Here is a 17,365-nt window from a genome sequence, read left to right on the forward strand (position 1 = left end):
ATCATTCCACAGGGTATGGCATCGTGTAGTGCCTCCTCGTTTTGTAATGACGCAGTTTATGCATACTTACACACTGCTATCATGGCGGCCAGACTTTAGCAATCAGCTATAACAGTCCCAGTGCTAATTCATCCTAATTATTTATGTATTTGATATAATTACAGTAGTAATAATATCTTTTTATTTTGTTTCAAAAAATTTAACATTTTGGACAGAAATTTAGATTTTAGTTCAGATACTTGGCCTGTGATTTGATACTCCTTTTTTGTATGTTGGATGATGAATACACAGAGCAGTGGTACTGCCTAAAGCTACTGGATGACATAAATGTGTATGCACTGTCTAAACCACCACTTTAGCAGCAGGGCATTAGTGCTGTACTGTTCACAAAGAGAGAGAGAGAGAGAGAGAGAAAGAAGAAATTAATAATCAAGTAAATCATGGGATTAATTGATGTATTAGCTTCCATTTATTGTTGTGTTGAGACTACTGATACAATTTGCACAAAATTACTTTCATCCATTCTTGATAACCCATAGTACAGCACTAAAAAAGGGTATATTAAACATAAATCATTTGTATAGGTATATATATATATATACATAATTCAACAAATGGCAGAATTTTTGTTGGTACATGGAGGCACAAAAGACCACATCATTTCTCCCTGTAGGTTAAAGGCAGCTTCCATTTTTATGCTGTTGTTTTCCAAAGAACAGCATTTGCACTTTTTGTTGCAAAACCAGGATGTCATGCCTTTGTGGGTACAAAAGATAATCCAAAATGAACTGATTTCTTTTTTTTTTATCCTGTAGAAAGAAGAAGAAAAGATTTATCATAGATATGCCTATATAGACAGCTGTTGCTGAAACTTTTATCTTGAAAGTTTTATCTCAAAAATTATACTGAGTTTATGTAATGGTAGATGTTTGAACTTCTTGATCTTTTTCCCCGAATGACAGCTTTTGCCTTTAAAGTCATCATATTTGCCCTCTTGTGGTATACATGGCAGTGCAAAAGCAGATAGGCTAATGACTTTTCCAATATAATCAGCCATAATGCTTGCACAACATTGAATTATTCATTATAGCAATTTGAACATACACTTGGTGCATTGTATGTAATGTGAGGTCATTAAACTGCGGACTAAATTGATTGCTTTTTATATTACCCGCACATTGGAACATAATGAGGTATAATAAGAGGAGAACAAGGGGAGCAGCCAAGGAAATAACAAAGAACCAGAGACTCATAAAGAGGATGGATAGGGGAAAAATGGGAAAAGGACAGTGAAAAAGATATACATACACAAAGCAAAGGGTTAATTGTTGTTGTTTTTCATGTGTATCTAGAATATGAAATGATGTGGCCAAACTGTCTTCCATTTGATATCTGTTTCAGGAACATAGTTTGTGACTGCCCAGCTCAAAACCCACAAAAAATTGCAGAGTAAGATATGCTGAAATGGACCAAAATTTGTCATTTTGGATTGAATTACTCAAATTTTTAAAATTTGCCTCACCTGGGAGAGTAGTCTTTCCTCTAACTACTATCAAAATTTAGTGACTTAAAACAAAACCAAAAGTGATATATGAACTGTCTTTCTGGACTTTTTTTGACAGATTCTGCTTTCACTATATTAAATAGAAATGTTTCCATTCATACTCCTGCACAGCACACCTGAGTGATGTTAATCTTTAATTCCTCTTTTATTCTCCCTTTTCTACAAAGCTGCACCTCCTAACTCTCTCTAATTTCAATTACTTTTTGAGTGGGGTAGGATGGTCCAATTTTAACAAGTTACGTATCATTTCAAAATTTAAAGCTTACTCTTTTGAAATATGTAGAAAAGTGAAAATTAATTTGACCTGCTTTTTGTGGGTTTTGAGCCAAAAGGTCGCATGTGTACTTCCTGAAATATTGTTTCTTCACAAGCCAGTAAATATAAGAGAGAGAGAGAGAGGTAGATTGATGGGAGAGAGCAAAGCAAAGGCATGATGAAAAGGCGGGAACATATTTTGAAGCAGCAGGAGATGATTGAATCAAAGTGCTATCGTGGCAGATGAAAATCATGTCTATTTCTTCCTGCAATCTGACTTTAATGACTGCAAGGCTGTGATGCCATGGCCGATAGCTTCCCCTTTATCTGTCATGATGGAAGCCTGGCCAATGATGATCGGATACTTTCAAAGCCACAAGGCGGCAAGGTTTCATACTGTGGGTGGAAGTCTTCACATATATGAATAAAACAGGGAGTGGAGGGAAATCAATATTTCAGACAAATCAACAAGCCGATCAGGGAAACGTTATGATTTCATTTGATGGATTATGCCGTGAGGGATATTATCATCTGTTCACGTGCACTCTCACCCTGTTTATCAGTGCTTGTTATCTTGTCAACAGTTTTTTTAGCCGATGTTTTAGCAGCATTCATGATGTCAACCATTGCAAGTGGTTTTACTTTTCCTTCCATATGTCAGATTGATCAAAGTCATAACACATGAACAACAAGATAAGCTAACTTATTTTTGAGATTTCCATGACCCCCATGGTGTGTATCTGTGATATGTTCAAGACTAATGTGAATTCAGTGAATCTCGTATTGCTCCCCATTCCTTATCCAAAGAAGACTCTTCATTTTTCTATCCTTTAATCAATTTTATCGTTCAAGTTAGTCTGGCCGTTCGGTGTGTCTGCTGGTGGGCAGGTTTTTTCACCTGTTTTGGACATGACAGCTGCTGTAACTCTCAGATCCCAAATGCTAGATTTTTATTTGCATATATATGTTTTTTCTCCAGTAGTTTGACACAAGTCATCAATGAGTGCCATTATACCCATACTCAAATGGCAACAGTCAATGTCATGCTATTGGCAAGTTAGTATTTGAACTCACTGCAATGGCTACTGCATTTGGACTTGCTCAGTTTTATAATGCCTTAGTCTATGAAATAAAAGAAAGAAAGATGGTGTGATGTTTGTAAATATCTCATCTTTCATTTTTCTGTTCAAAATATTTGCCCTGTCTCAAACATTAAGGAAACTTTCTTGTAAATTGACCTGGTACCTCCCCCCCCCCCCCCCCCCCCCACCACCACCACCACCACCACTGGCATATCATGCCTATGGGACAGAGGTATTTAAAAAAGGTAGAAACAGATTCAAATTATCTCAACTGAATTGCTTAGATAGTAGATCAGTCACAGTGATTAGTTCATCGTAGAAGAAAGTATTACATGATATTCTTCTCTCTTTCGGTGTATATAAATAATGACACATCATCAGGAAGGTCTTTTCAGATATGTGCAATATTTTCATATGACATTTTTTTAAGAAAATGAATTAACAGTTGTATTCATATCTATTCTTAATTATCTATTGCAACCTCATCCTCCAGAAAAAAAGTATATCAAAGAACGTAATGTAGCTTTAAATGGAATGGATGTTGTAAGCGAGCATGGGAGTACTGCAATTATGTGCTGCACATGCACCTATGTAGCATATCCAATGATATGTGGTCAACACTGTATCATCTTACATGACTTCATCTTATCAATTGATATCTCATCTGACACAGGTTTTGATAAATTTGGCTACCACTGTAAACGTTATCATTGTAACTGCAAATATCCTCTTTTTCAAGTGTTTGGCATTTTTCCCTGTTAGAATAATTTTTCCGGAAGGGCATGGGGACACTGCTCCTCTTTGGGCTTTCCAGAAGTTCTTAGCGATGTAAACAAACCCTCCTCCCATGAGTTATACATCAGGAAGTCCTTGCGCACAGTGAGTGTACTACAGAGGATGTCCGTATTCTTAAAGGAAGATTCACTGTAGTAAGAAAAATGGTTTTAGTTAGCAGACACAAAAGCAAGAGAGCAGTGCAAATTCATTACACATTCAAGATGGTTTGAATGTTATTATGAAATCAAAGTGAGATACTTCCTTCTCTCTCCCATTGTCTCTTGTTGTTGGTTATGTCTACATCTTTGTTTCCCTGAGCATTTATGTGCGCCTGTCTGTGTGCTTCTGTTACTTTACTTTTTTTTTCTGTAAGTTTATTTCTTTTTGAGTGGCCCACATCTCTACAAGCTTGTCTTTTATGCAAGCCTCTCTTTTCCAACAACACAATGATTGTGAACAAATAGTTTTGTACAACATATGCTTACTTTTTCACTGACACTGAGTTCATGTACCAAGAGAAATATCCGAAGGAAGCACTGACTAGATGAGTTTGAATGTCTCTTTACTGGGATTTTATGACTGGAACAAACTTAAAACCACTTGACCGCTGCAGGCTATTACGCACACTGAACCCCCCTGCGTACTGACGCATTTTTCACACACACAAATTCGCAGTCTCAAATGGCATAATGTTCATTTATGACTGAAAAGTAAAAAGATATCACATCATATGATCTTGTAACTTTACATACATAGTTTCCAGAGCATATTATGTACAAATACACATATTTATGATCATATAGGCCTATTTTGTATGCCTATATATATATATATATATATATATATGCATATATGCCTATATATATATATATATATATATATATATATATATATATATATATGCATATATGCCTTTATAGGCCTATATATGCAAAGTGTAGATCATATCATGACTTTCAATGGGAAAAAGTTTGACCATGGTTATATTGCTAAAAATTATGAAAAAAATGAGGTATGTACGAAACAAGGCACTTGTTTTCTTCCTTTTTTTTTGATATGCAAAACGAGATTGTATATTGCATCTTACCATTTGAAATGTATGTCACTTGTCCTCCACTCTTTCAAGTCCGTGGTCAGTCTCATATGATAGTTCGTCATCCACACAAATGTTCTTCCAAATCCATTTTCATGTTGAAAATTTTAGAAAACACAAAACAAAATGTATCCATTCCTTTGTGAATTCCTTTCATGGTTTACACAGTGTCTCATCTCTCACATTGTTCTCACTTTGTTTTTCTTTATTACCCTATTCACGGTACATAGTTTAGTGACCTTTTTACTCATTGTTTTCAGACTTCCGCCAAAGTTAGATATTTCCCGTATTTCGTAAGAACAAGCAGGGGGTAATGATTTTATCTTTTTAGGTGTAGATCTACATGAATTCTGTAGTGTAATCTCATTGGTAAAGTTACACAGGCAATTTTTGGGCTAACCTTCTTCTCGCTGATTTCCTCTCGTAAATGATGTTGAAATCGCCGGCTGTCTGCCATGTTGACTTACGTCTCGCGAGCTGATTATGCGCGCATACGTACAAGCGCAGCTAGCTGTGTATCATGACGTCATATCACGGAATACGGAAAATAGTGGCGGATTTAGCGCATGTGCACAATATGACCTTATTCACGGAATACGGGAAATATTCAGTGGTTGGTCTGAGTAACACAGGTATTACGGGATTTTATCAATTACGTGATTGACCAGTGAGATTACAGAATTCACGATCACTAAAAGATAAATTGTGATATTACGTGGTGATCACACAGTGGAAAGTTGCCAAGGATGTAATATTACGTGGTCCGCAGCCAAGTGGTTAACAAAAAAAAAAAACACAAAAAAAGACAAAAACAAACTAAACTAGGATGATTAACAGTCTTCCACAATAATGTCACTTTTCACAATGACAATTAGAGGTAAATGATATGTTATATAATCATAAAAAAATCATTAAAAAATGTAATGTGTACTGTAAATGCAGAAATTTTTATAGTGCATTAATTTTCACGTATTTCGCACTACTTGCGGCTAGCGCAAATTCTGAAACCCGTGAGAATATTTTCACAATTTTCTCTGCACATTTTGAATGGGTTGACAATTGTGCAGCGTGAATTCAAGAACCTGCGGTAATATGTTTTTGAGCCGCTCAGCATGAAAAATTAATCATGTAAAAATATCAATATTTACAGTAAACATATTCAATAAAGTATGTTTATATAATTATGTAAATGGTGTGCTGTAATGCTGTAAGAGGTAGTTGTATTTCATGGAAAGCTATTCTTTCAGTTCCCATCGTGTGTTTGGAGCATTGGTTTCATTGTTATGTTGTATAGATATCTAGTGAAAGTGAAGATACCGTGATGTGCAGTTGTGATTGCGTGTGCAATTTTGCAGTCGTCAGTGAATTTGTTTTCCCAGTGCCACACTTTGAGTTTGCAATTAGCCGTTGTTGTATGACTGTGTGTAAACGGCAAAGCCAGGCAGGAGAAAGGCGCAGCTTATTAAAAGACTACCAATTTCATGGACTCATAACAGGGTATGAGCGGTAAGCTGTGCAAGAAGAGGATTTTGTTGACTCAATTCCTCAACTGTGAGTAATGATTGCACCATGCTGAGAGCCATGTTAAAACTCACTTTTAATGCTGATCTAGCTTTTTTTATTTCTTTTTATATGGGTGTGTGTGGGTGAAGCAAACTTCAGACATGTTTCTCTAATCATATTGCTGAAATCATGTTTCAGCAAAGCGGCTAAAGTAATTTCTCAAATGTTAGTCCTACGTAAGTGTGTATACCTTGAAAGAACTTGCTCTGTATACTACAGAGTGTTGCCATCTCCAAGTGTACAGTGGTAAAGAGCCTCTGATCTTTATATAGGTACTGGATGATTAAAATGTGTGACAGTGTAAATCTCAGTGCTTTGTAGTGAAATATGTGGTGGCATATTGATACTGTGTTGGAGCTTCTGACAGTCGATCTCCCCTTTTATTTGGCTGGCTTAAAACCTTGATGCCTGTCAGAACTTGAGACGTCTGCTGAAATTAATTTCACTTTCTTTCATCTCCCATCAAAATGGCAGTCACGGATTGACCCGACAAGCTTTGACAAGCAGCAAATCAAAACAAACTGCTGTAAGCTATATTGTATTACAATTTGTAGCTTTGTGAATATGTAATCTGTGTTTCCTTGGTCATGTCAAGAGATGAAGGTATAAATCATTTGTTTCCTGTATGCTGTAAAGCCACAATAAATTATGTACATGAATTTGATGGGAATTTTCTTGACCAATGCACCCAGTTCGTGCATGTGTGTGCATTTGTTTGTCTATAAAAACCCTCGTAGTGTCGGCTGTGTTCATAGCTTTTTCTTCACAACAAATCATAACTTCACATATCTTGAAATAGAAAGAAACATTATATACTTCTATGAGCCAATAAAATAATGTATTTGGTGATATCATAGACAGATGAGAAACAAAAAGGACAATAGCTGGAAGCCACAATTTTCCACATGGTCGTTAGATGTTGCTCTAGTAAAACAGACTCAAGCTTTCGACTTTCCAGATCACGTGCTTGCCATGAAGATTCAGAGTGTTCTTCAGCGGAAGAGAACCAAAAACTGTCACCGTGTTCTAGATTTTCTCCCCTTTTTCAGGTTCGCCGATACATGCGCGGTATCTTAAAATAATGTCACAAGTGTCACATTTCATATTTGAGCACACTGGTGTACTTATGACCCATCAGCATGCTCGAAAAATGTGGGAAGCTGTGAAAGCGGTTTAAATGGAGTTCCCAGGGAGCGAGCTCGCAGCCTGTGATGTTTGAGGTGAAGATGAAGAACATTGAGGGGATAGAGGGATTGTATTGGGTTGCGTGATGACCTTACCAGGCTGGAGGTGTGTGATGCATACAGACAGACTGGGTGAGAAAAGGAGAACCAGCATGCTCCTTCGCCTCCTGGAAAGAGGGGGGGGGGGGGGGCAGAGAAAGGGAGGGGAGAGAAAAAACATGGAGGAAGAGAAAGGGATGAACACACTTTTAATGACAGGAAAAATGAAAGAGATGACAAGGAGGTTTGAAGAGATGGAACCATTTTCAAAACATAGAATTGGAGGGGACAAAGTGTGAATAATGGCTAATAGATGTCATCATTTGACAACTTTAATAGATCTTTGAGAAGGAATGTATTACTGTTTTGCCTATGTTTATTAATAGAGATATCACATCAAAATGAAATTGATAGAGTTAGGGGTTATTGATATCATATGAAGGAGTTCAAAAAGATAAAGAGACTTAACAACAATTCGAAAACAGAAAAGAAGTATCATTGAAGAACAGTTGAAGAGAATGTAGGAAATGAAAATGAAACAGAAAAGTGTATGAGGCAAATAGATGGAGGAACAAGAAATATATTTGTTCAGTGTAGCACATGATATTTTAAACACAGTTCAAGCAAAAACTGCAGGAAACAGACAGAGAACTGATATAATAGAAATTAAATCCAAGGCAGAAATCTCATCGTAAGACAGGTGGAAAGATAACATAGGAAGGCAAAGGATAAAGAGCAAAAGAGGAAGGCTGAGAGAATAGTGCATGTGAGACTGACAAGAACCAAACCACAAGAAATCACAAGTGAAGTGAAGTAAAGCCGTTAACACTGATATTTGTTTCTCAGTCATATACTTCCAAAGTCAAGGAAAAGGACATCCTTTAACCCGTTGCGGACAGTTTGATTTTGCTACAACACACATTTCCCATAGATGCTTGCCCAAGTATACTCGGGACTAGTCTTCAATGGGTTAAGTGAATGTCCATGATACAAATCAATGTCACATGAACATTTTATGGAGAGGACAAAAGTATCACAAGTTATTTAAAAAAAACCACCTAAAATTAGTACAAAAATCAGGATGATTACCATCATTAAAACTCTTAACTTTACAGTGATCATGTTATTACTGTGCACTCGCATTATAACTAACATTGTTATAACAAAATTCCGGTTACAACGAAGTAAAAATTATAGCTGCAACATTACCCGGTGTATGTATTTTTAATGTATATTCATTTGCTTACAATGAAATTTTGATACTGAGAAAGAAAACTGCCGGTCCCGAGGACTTAGTTATAACAGGTGTCCACTGTATTGTTATCTTTATCATCACCGTATCTTCCAGTACCAAATCATAACTATCTTTCAATCTATGCATATGTCAGTGAGATCATTAAAACCAAGCTAAGATGCACAGATCTGGAGTTCTGTAATGTGTAAAAAGATATCAGCCAAAAGACTGCATGTGGTCTTTCCCCAAACTCGGTTCTGTGTTTCCGATATTAACTGGCACGATATTACTGGCACGGTATATGCGGACACACGCCTGTGAAGAGAAAAGGATGGAAGAGAATGAAAAGGTTATGGCAAGTGCAAAAATTCTGTAAGGTGTGCTTTATGGGTGCTTACAGGACACAGGTGGTGACAAAGTATGTCTCTTCTCTCATCCCCTTCTTCTCTAAATTTAGCAGCCAGGAGCACTTATTTGTAGTGCATTGCACTTTGCATAGAGGACATCTTTGATGGTGCTGATGCATGCAAATGGTGGCTTGCACCAACGTGCATGATAGATTAAGTACAGAGACAATTATGCCCCAGCCAAGAAGTGAAAACACACTGACAAACTGCCAGATTCCACCGCATGAACAGTAACGGATGGACTTGGTGGGAGAAGGCTGACAAATTTTACCTCACTGAGGGAGATTCCTGTTCTGTTGAACAAAGTTTGTAGGAACTGAGTAAAACTGGCAGATGTGAGTGGAACTATAAACTCCATCCCCCCCCCCCCCCCTCCCGTCTTTGAACATTCCCCAGTCATGATTAGTCAAAGGCAATGACTATTTTGTGAGATGGGATGAATGGGATGAATGGGATAAAAACAAAAAGTGTATTTAATGTAAAATGTATTTACTGTATTTGTACTCATTGTTATTGTGAACTCATTTAATGGGGGGGGGGGATAAAAAAACCCACCTGGCATAAGATGAAAGGAACACTGAGCAATTGATTGCCTCATTCTTTGTCATGAATGTTTGATCCAGCTGGTCTTATTCACTTTTTCTTATCAACAACAGCACAGAGGATGGTCTGAATGGTGTGTGCCAGGGTTCAAAGAGAATACCGCATTCCATCTATTCAAGCACCTGTTGAATGTCAAGGTGAGCATTACGTGCATTCCATCCATGTTCATTATCATGTTACAGTTTGACCTCGATTATCCGGCCTCCTTTTATCCGGAAATCTCTATTATCCAGACGCGTTCATGCAGTGAAGGACTTTTTTTTTTCATCCAAAAATTGAGAAGAAACAGTGACTTTAAACTCAATTAAAATTTCTACAAAACTCACATGATTTACCTACAATATTCCCGACAGAACTAACATAAATTCACACCACATTATCATCGTAAAAGTAAGCAGTCATGATCTATAAAGATATACTTTATTTTTGTGAAGAAGGGACTACAATTTTGCGCAGGCTAGCATAGATTACACCGCCGTTGCGGGGTACGCTACCTGCCTAGCTGCCAGTGCACTGGGACGGCAGCTTGGATGGCAGCTATATACATTAACATTGTGTCTCTCATATCCGGCCAATTCGCTTATCCGGATGAGCGCCGGTCCCGACATGGCCGGATAATTGAGGTCGAACTGTATATGTTTACGTCAATATGACATTATCTTACTCTTGTTCCTTTTATTTCTTTTTGACTGCCATAAGAGTGAACTCCTCTGCTATTTCGTTACTATATAGATGGCAATTCATTATAATCATAAAACAAGAATCTAGATGTGTTAAGATATCAGAATTTAGTGTATTTCTCTGAAATATTTGGCTGTAGCTAAACATTATATTTCAGAATTATCACAAAAAGGTAAGAAGTCAAGAAAGGGAGCCCATCTTGTGTTGCCTGAATGGGTTTATAGACATGTACATTTGTAGTTCACTCATTATTTTGCTGTCTGATCTTATTTCTATTATCATGGGTTTTTTTATACAAGGCGAAGGTAAATAAAAAAACTTCATTGCTCATGTAGTAGAAAAGATAATGTGCTGGAAACAAAAGAAATGCCAGTAATATCATTCAATTTCTCTTGAGAACAAGTGGTAACAATTGGGCCAGCAAGAAAGATTGAAGATTCAACATTTTACAAGTAGTTGTAGTCATTGTAGTATTATTCTCTTCTCCATGTAGATATAAGCCATGGGTATTGAATCTCCTAAGAAAATTTGCTATTTCAAATTGTCAATGTTTTTTTTCTTCAAAACTTTGCATCTTTAAGGTTTATGAAGTATGTGTACTGTGTGCATGTGTGCAAGTTAGGGTTTGGTGCATACATGTTGCGTGATGCAATTGTGTCACAGCAAAAGTGAGAGAAAAAAAAATTCTGACACACCAACTGCTCGTTAGTGACCTGCATGAATGCAGGGATAAAAATAACACATTTGTTAAAATGTTATACCCATGAAAGAGGTCAGGGAAAGTTAGATGGAAATATATCAGTACTTTACCATCTTCAGTAGATACATCAAATGCATGAAAAATGTGGTTCCTCTGTGAACATTTCATTTCAGTCACTGTTTCACTCCATCAAAGATGATATGAATTAAATGTTCTACAGGAATGTATTCTTTTTATTGTCATTTGTTGCTCATTAGTTCATTCCTTGACATTACAAAAAATAAATCCATTATGTTAAAAAAAAATAAAAATGTGTGTGTACATGGACCAGACAAATGTTGCTTTAAACATTCTCAATTTGTTTTGAAATCATCTCTAAGACTGTATTCCAAATCCCTTGATGTCCACAAATGTCCTTTTATGGTTATTCTATGAATACTTGTAGTGTTGCTTAATGAATCATAAAAAGTGAGGAAAAAGTACTGATGATGTAGGCCTACACCAGTGCAGATTAAAATCAGAGAGAATAATGCGAGAGGCTTTACATTTATGCCATGCTTGGGAACTATCCCATTACAGCAGGTAATGGTGATCAGATTGAAGCTGCCGCCTTCCTCAAGAACCCCTTGCTCAGTCCTCTCAAAAATGCTAATCATTTTTTCATCCTCCAACAAAAGAATTAGATGTCAAACTGGCTTTGCTGCTGTACCGCATTACACTACCCTCCTTGAGTTCATTTCTGCTGCGAGAAACTTTCAGCGAACCCTTGTTGAAACATGTAAACACAGTTCGACCAGTTTTTCCTCCCATCTGTAATTGAATCCCAAGTCAAGTCCTCCCTTCAGAAATATCCCCTTTCCAAATAGCCTTAGTCTTCCACCCTCACCACTCATCTAACCCCATCTGTATTTGACTAGCTTGGAGAGGAGCTTGGCATTCTTGGTGTCATGTTTCCCAAGCCAAGATGTTGCTCCCCAGGCATAGTGACAAGTACTTTCTCCTCCCCCTCCCCCTCCTATATCCCCATCCCCACCTCCCTCCACATCACAGCAAGGATGGCTATAGATGCATCCCCCTGTCTGTAATCAATCTCAGCATGATGCAGTCTCACCTTTAAAGGACAAGTCCACCTTCATATACATAAGGATTGAGAGAATGCAGCAATATTAGTAGAACACATCAGTGAAAGTTTGAGGAAAATTGGACAATCAGTTCAAAAGTTACGAATATTTTAAGTATCTGCGCAGTCACTGCTGGAAGAGAAGACTACTACAGTGTATGATGTCACATGCGTACAACTATACAAGGAAAATAAAAAGAGAATTTCACAAAACTTTATTTTTTGAATAAAGTGCACATTTCTTCGACTTGCTACTGACGTATGTTAAGGGTGATGTTATTCCCCCTGCCTTCTGAAAGAGAGAAGTCGAGTGTTCTTTTGTTATGCGAGACAAATGGAAATATGTTGAATTTTCTTTATTCTTTCTTTATATCGTTGTACTCATATGACATCACAAGCTATAGTAGTCTTTTCATCCAGTCGTGACTGAGCAGAAACTTCAAAAATTCATAACTTTTTAACGGATTGTCCGATTTTGCTCAAACTCTCACTGATGTGTTTTACTAATATTGCTGCATTCACTCAACCCATATGTCTATGAAGGTGAACTTGTCCTTTAATGTAATGTAACACGATGTAGTGTACTAGTTATGTAATGTAATGTAATGTAATGTAATGTAATGTAATGTAATGTAATGTAATGTAAAGAAATGTAATGTAATGCAGTGTATATGATATGATGTAGTGTGATGTAATGTAGTGTAATGTAGTGCAAATGGAAGTGCATGCTACATTCACTTCAATGCGTGAAACAAGGATTTCAGTTTTAAAGGAGAATCATAACATAATCATAGCACAAGAAGAAAGATATCTTCTTCTCGTGTCAGATTCATACCTATAGAGCTTTTGGAGACCAAACAAGAAGATCTATATATATATGTAGTTAAAAAAAAAATGTTTCGTAACTGTCATTTTTAGATCTATTGGTATTACATCACATGGTCACGTTCATGTCACAGACTGAATGAACAGCCTCATACCTGAGAGGAATTTTTACCTTTTGATGCATCCAAGATGCCTTCAAAGAAATTACAAAGAGAGCGGGACATGCCTGTGGTACATTGTTTGAAGGGGACCATAGCCATTCCATTATAGACAGTAAATCATGCAAACCTCTGACAGCTGTGGAGTGCGGGTGATAAATCACCACTTACTCTATTCTTCCTCTGAGCATCTATCCTTATATTCCTGGCTAAAAGGCACCGTGTCACAATGGTCTTTGTGTATACCTCAGAGACAATCTCCATTTTGGTGTTGCTGTGCAACATCTGATATGAAAACAAATGAGTCTATCAAAATAGTGTGTAGAGTGGTAGAGTCGGCTATTTTAGGCAATGATGCATTCAGAAATGGGAGAGGATTTGATGAGGAACTACAAACCACTCACAGCTTGTTTTGACAGTGATGAATGAATGCTTTCCACTCTTTTTGCCAATGTTTCATGTCTTACTGAGGTAGAGGTATTTCACATGAAATATCAAACTAGTACACAATTAACTCTCTTATATTCTGTTCAAATGAAGTAATGTCAAAAGAATGTATCCAACTTTTTCTAGTATTAACAAAATGAAGAGACTTTATTAAAACTAGTGTCGTAGAAACATGAATCAAATTATGTCCAAAGATTTTATTCCAGTTATGTTGATTAAGATTAAGTGGTGTTTGGATAATTTGATAGTGGATGTACTTGATTGAATTACTTTGATCACATAAATTAGAAGCTGTAAGCTGTGACAATTGAAGAATTTTTAAAAATTTATGTCATATTCATGATCAAACCACGTAGAGAAACAACTTTGATTTACACAAGCCAAAATGGTCTAATCACCTAACTGTTGAATTATTTCTAATCACAATAAATGTTTCATATTCATAGATTGTTAGAAGTGGTAGTCACCTCAGATCTGTATAATTAATGTAATCTTAATCTGTATAATCTTAATCATTATTTGCTTGACCAATAAGGTAAAGGTGGTAATCTTGTGGCTGTCTTCAACCATATAATCACATGTAATACGTCAGGATTGTTATTTGATTTTTATTGTAACAAAAGTGTAAGATTGAGTGGTGAGAATTTTTTAAACAAATCTCTATGGTAATTTGGGGATGGGAGCTTTGCAGTGCACAGAACTTTCCTGATCAAAAAGGTTTTCACAAAACATCTTTTCTTGACCACTTCAGCAGACCAACTGTTATATAATACAGCATTGTCATTTCCTACACATGCATATAAATGTTCCTACCACAAATAGAGCAATCATTATATATGTGAAATGACATTGCAGACTTTAAACAACTTGATGCCCAGTGAACTAACAGGAGAGAAATTGTTGTGTAAGGAACTAGCATCACTTATGTTTGTGATGATAACCAAATCCCAAATGTCAAGATTAGAAGGCTTTGGTACACGAACGCAGCATGACACAGCTGTAAGTGCTGACATACCTTTGGTATGAAACTTTGTCCAAATGTAAGCATACGTTCAACAAATCATCAAATTAGTGTCACAGTGAGTAGTTTTACCCTAACATTTTGATTATTAAAACCTCACAGCTAACAAATTTCCTTGGGACTGTTTATCTCAATTTTATATCATTTTTGGCTTTAAAAAAATATTCTGTTAAAGTTTTTGAGGAAAATGTCAACATGTGTAATCTCAGAAATTTCTTATTGATAGGTAAAAGCAATGAAACTGAAGCAAGTGATATTGATACTGTCATTTTACTTCTTTCTGTTCAAATTAAAACACATTACCACAATAACTAATAATTCATGGACAAAATGGTCCTTTTTTGGCAGTGAACTGAAAATACTCCTTTCAAAAGAGAGAAAACAGAGGAGCTATGGCTTTAGCGTGACCTTTACCTACTTGCAGCTCCCAGAACAGAAGAGACAAAAATGCTATAAAAGACATTGACCATTATAAACAAAAAAGAGCAATATTACAAACCTGTTATCAAAGAACTAGTCAGAATTTTTTTTAAAGCAACGAGAACAGAGAGGGAGAGAAAGAGAGAGAGAGAGAAAAAAAATGTATGTGAAAGTAAGGTGAGCAGTACACTTATGTACATTTGCAGACTACATTCATCATCATTGTCTTTATAAACTTTTTACAATAAATTTTAGCCATGGACAGTAGAAAGGAGATGAAAAGCAGATCCCAGCATTTCTTGGTTCATCCACAGTGGAAGAACTCATTACCTGCTGCTCATCACAAACTTCCCCTGTGGGGCATTGCTCACTTACGTGCAAGTGATAGGGTGAATGCCGGGTGAGATTACTAGTGATGGCTGGCCATGATGTGGGGCAGATCACACAATGTGTAGCAAATGATTGTTGACAGAAGTAGATGGTGCAGAGACAAGAGGAAAGATCGGAATCTTCTCATTACACCACTTTTTTCTCTCTTCTTTTTTTTTTCAGCAGCAGCCCTGTGTTAAGCATAGGAGGGTTTCAAACGAAAACCAGAACTCGTTAATATTGTGTTTCATGTTCATCAAACTAAGGCTACGTTTATCTAACTCGAGAGAGAGAGAATCATGTTTCAAAATGTGTTTCAAATGGCGGTTACAAATATGGTTTTGAAATGCAATTTTCGGGTGCTGCATTTATCCAAATAACATAACAACAATTTAAGTGTTCTCATTGCTGAACTGCTTTGTGCATGCCATTAGACCCAGGAAGTATAGAGGTCAACTGACGCACTCGCCTTTTTTTTTTAAAACAATGGCGTGTGCAATATTCTGGAAATTGACCTTGGCAACCCAGAGAAACACATTTCTAAGGGGCATTTTGTTTATCTACTTGCAGACAGTCTCAAATGCGTTTCAAATTGCCCTTTGAATGGTGTTTAAAATCGGTGTTTCTAAACACGTTTGAAAACATAGTTGCATTAATATCTATAGCCCAAAATTGCCTCAAATGCGTTTAGCATTATGATTCTGCCTTGGAAATTTTTTTGATAAATGCACCCTAAGTGTGCAAGTCCTGGCAGTCAGGTAGCAAACTGCATGGAATCATGTTCCTTCCCAATACATTACTCAAATGATATTTAGTTGATCATAGTCCTGAGGTGTTATTCTAGTTAAACTTTGTGTGATGCTGGAGGCTCTTGGCAGTCTGAATTTATTGACCACTTGAACATGATTGATGAGGTTAACTATAGCTTTGCAGCATATTCTTTTCTACCATGAAAATTGCAAATAACCTTGCATTTTGTCTCTTAAGAGTTGCAAGAGTTGCATGGACAACTAACAAGCTTTTGGGATCCTACACACCCACTGTGAGGATTGCCGAATTTTGTATCCACTTACATGTAGCAGTCTGCAAGGAAATTTATTGTAGTATAAAAAAAAAGAAGAAATGATCAGAAACCCATTTCGGAAATGTGATAACGAACAGGATTTTTTTTTTCTTTGGAACAATCTAAAGGTGCAGTTATTAACTAACTTCTGGCATAGAATAAATGCTTCCAAACAACTTTCATGGAGTGATGGGCAGTGGGTAAAGCTGTTCTGATTATGGGGTTAGAAAAGCATTTCTGAAATGCAGAAAAAAAGTGTGACTGCGAACACGTTGATAAATTGAAAGTTATTTTGAAAAGATTTAAAAACTCAGACCGCCAACCACTGCTAACTACACATCTCTGCTCCTTGAGTCAAACTGTGCAATGAAGCTGCGCAGTGACAAGGCCTAATCAACTATAACGACAGAGCTGATCAACGTAAAAATCTTGAGAAACATGATCTGAAAAGCATTTGCGAACATGTTTTGATAAGGCCTATTGAAGCACATTTGAAACATGGTAAACGCAGCGGTAAACTCCACACAGCTTATCTGCCTGGCTATAAAAAAGACCAAGGGAGTCATAAATATAGAGGAAATGGCCGCTTGTCTGTTTGTTTGTTTGTTTGTTTGTTTGTTTCTGTCTGTGTATGGAGAATAATTGTCTCCCTAGTCTCCATATTCCTAATAGGCGTACCATTTTGTTTGCAATGAGAGATATGTGAAGGACATCTGGATGCACTTACCTTGGAGGATGTTTGAGACTGAATCACTTTGGC

General features: G+C 36.7%; 1 long non-coding RNA gene across 1 annotated transcript in view; it reads left to right on the top strand.

Moving 5' to 3' along the window:
* The window catches only part of LOC139711142 (uncharacterized), a 108,204-nt gene that overhangs the window by 63,960 nt on the left and 26,879 nt on the right, over window positions 1–17,365 (top strand). Inside the window, exon 3 of the long non-coding RNA XR_011709497.1 lies at window positions 9,855–9,938. This is a non-coding gene — a long non-coding RNA (uncharacterized lncRNA). The remainder of the gene's footprint in view (window positions 1–9,854; window positions 9,939–17,365) is intronic.

Source organism: Diadema antillarum, unplaced genomic scaffold (genome assembly GCF_040938485.1).
Source record: "Diadema antillarum isolate AM-2024a unplaced genomic scaffold, OU_Dant_1.0 scf00000039, whole genome shotgun sequence".
In the NCBI taxonomy this organism is placed as follows: domain Eukaryota; kingdom Metazoa; phylum Echinodermata; class Echinoidea; order Diadematoida; family Diadematidae; genus Diadema; species Diadema antillarum.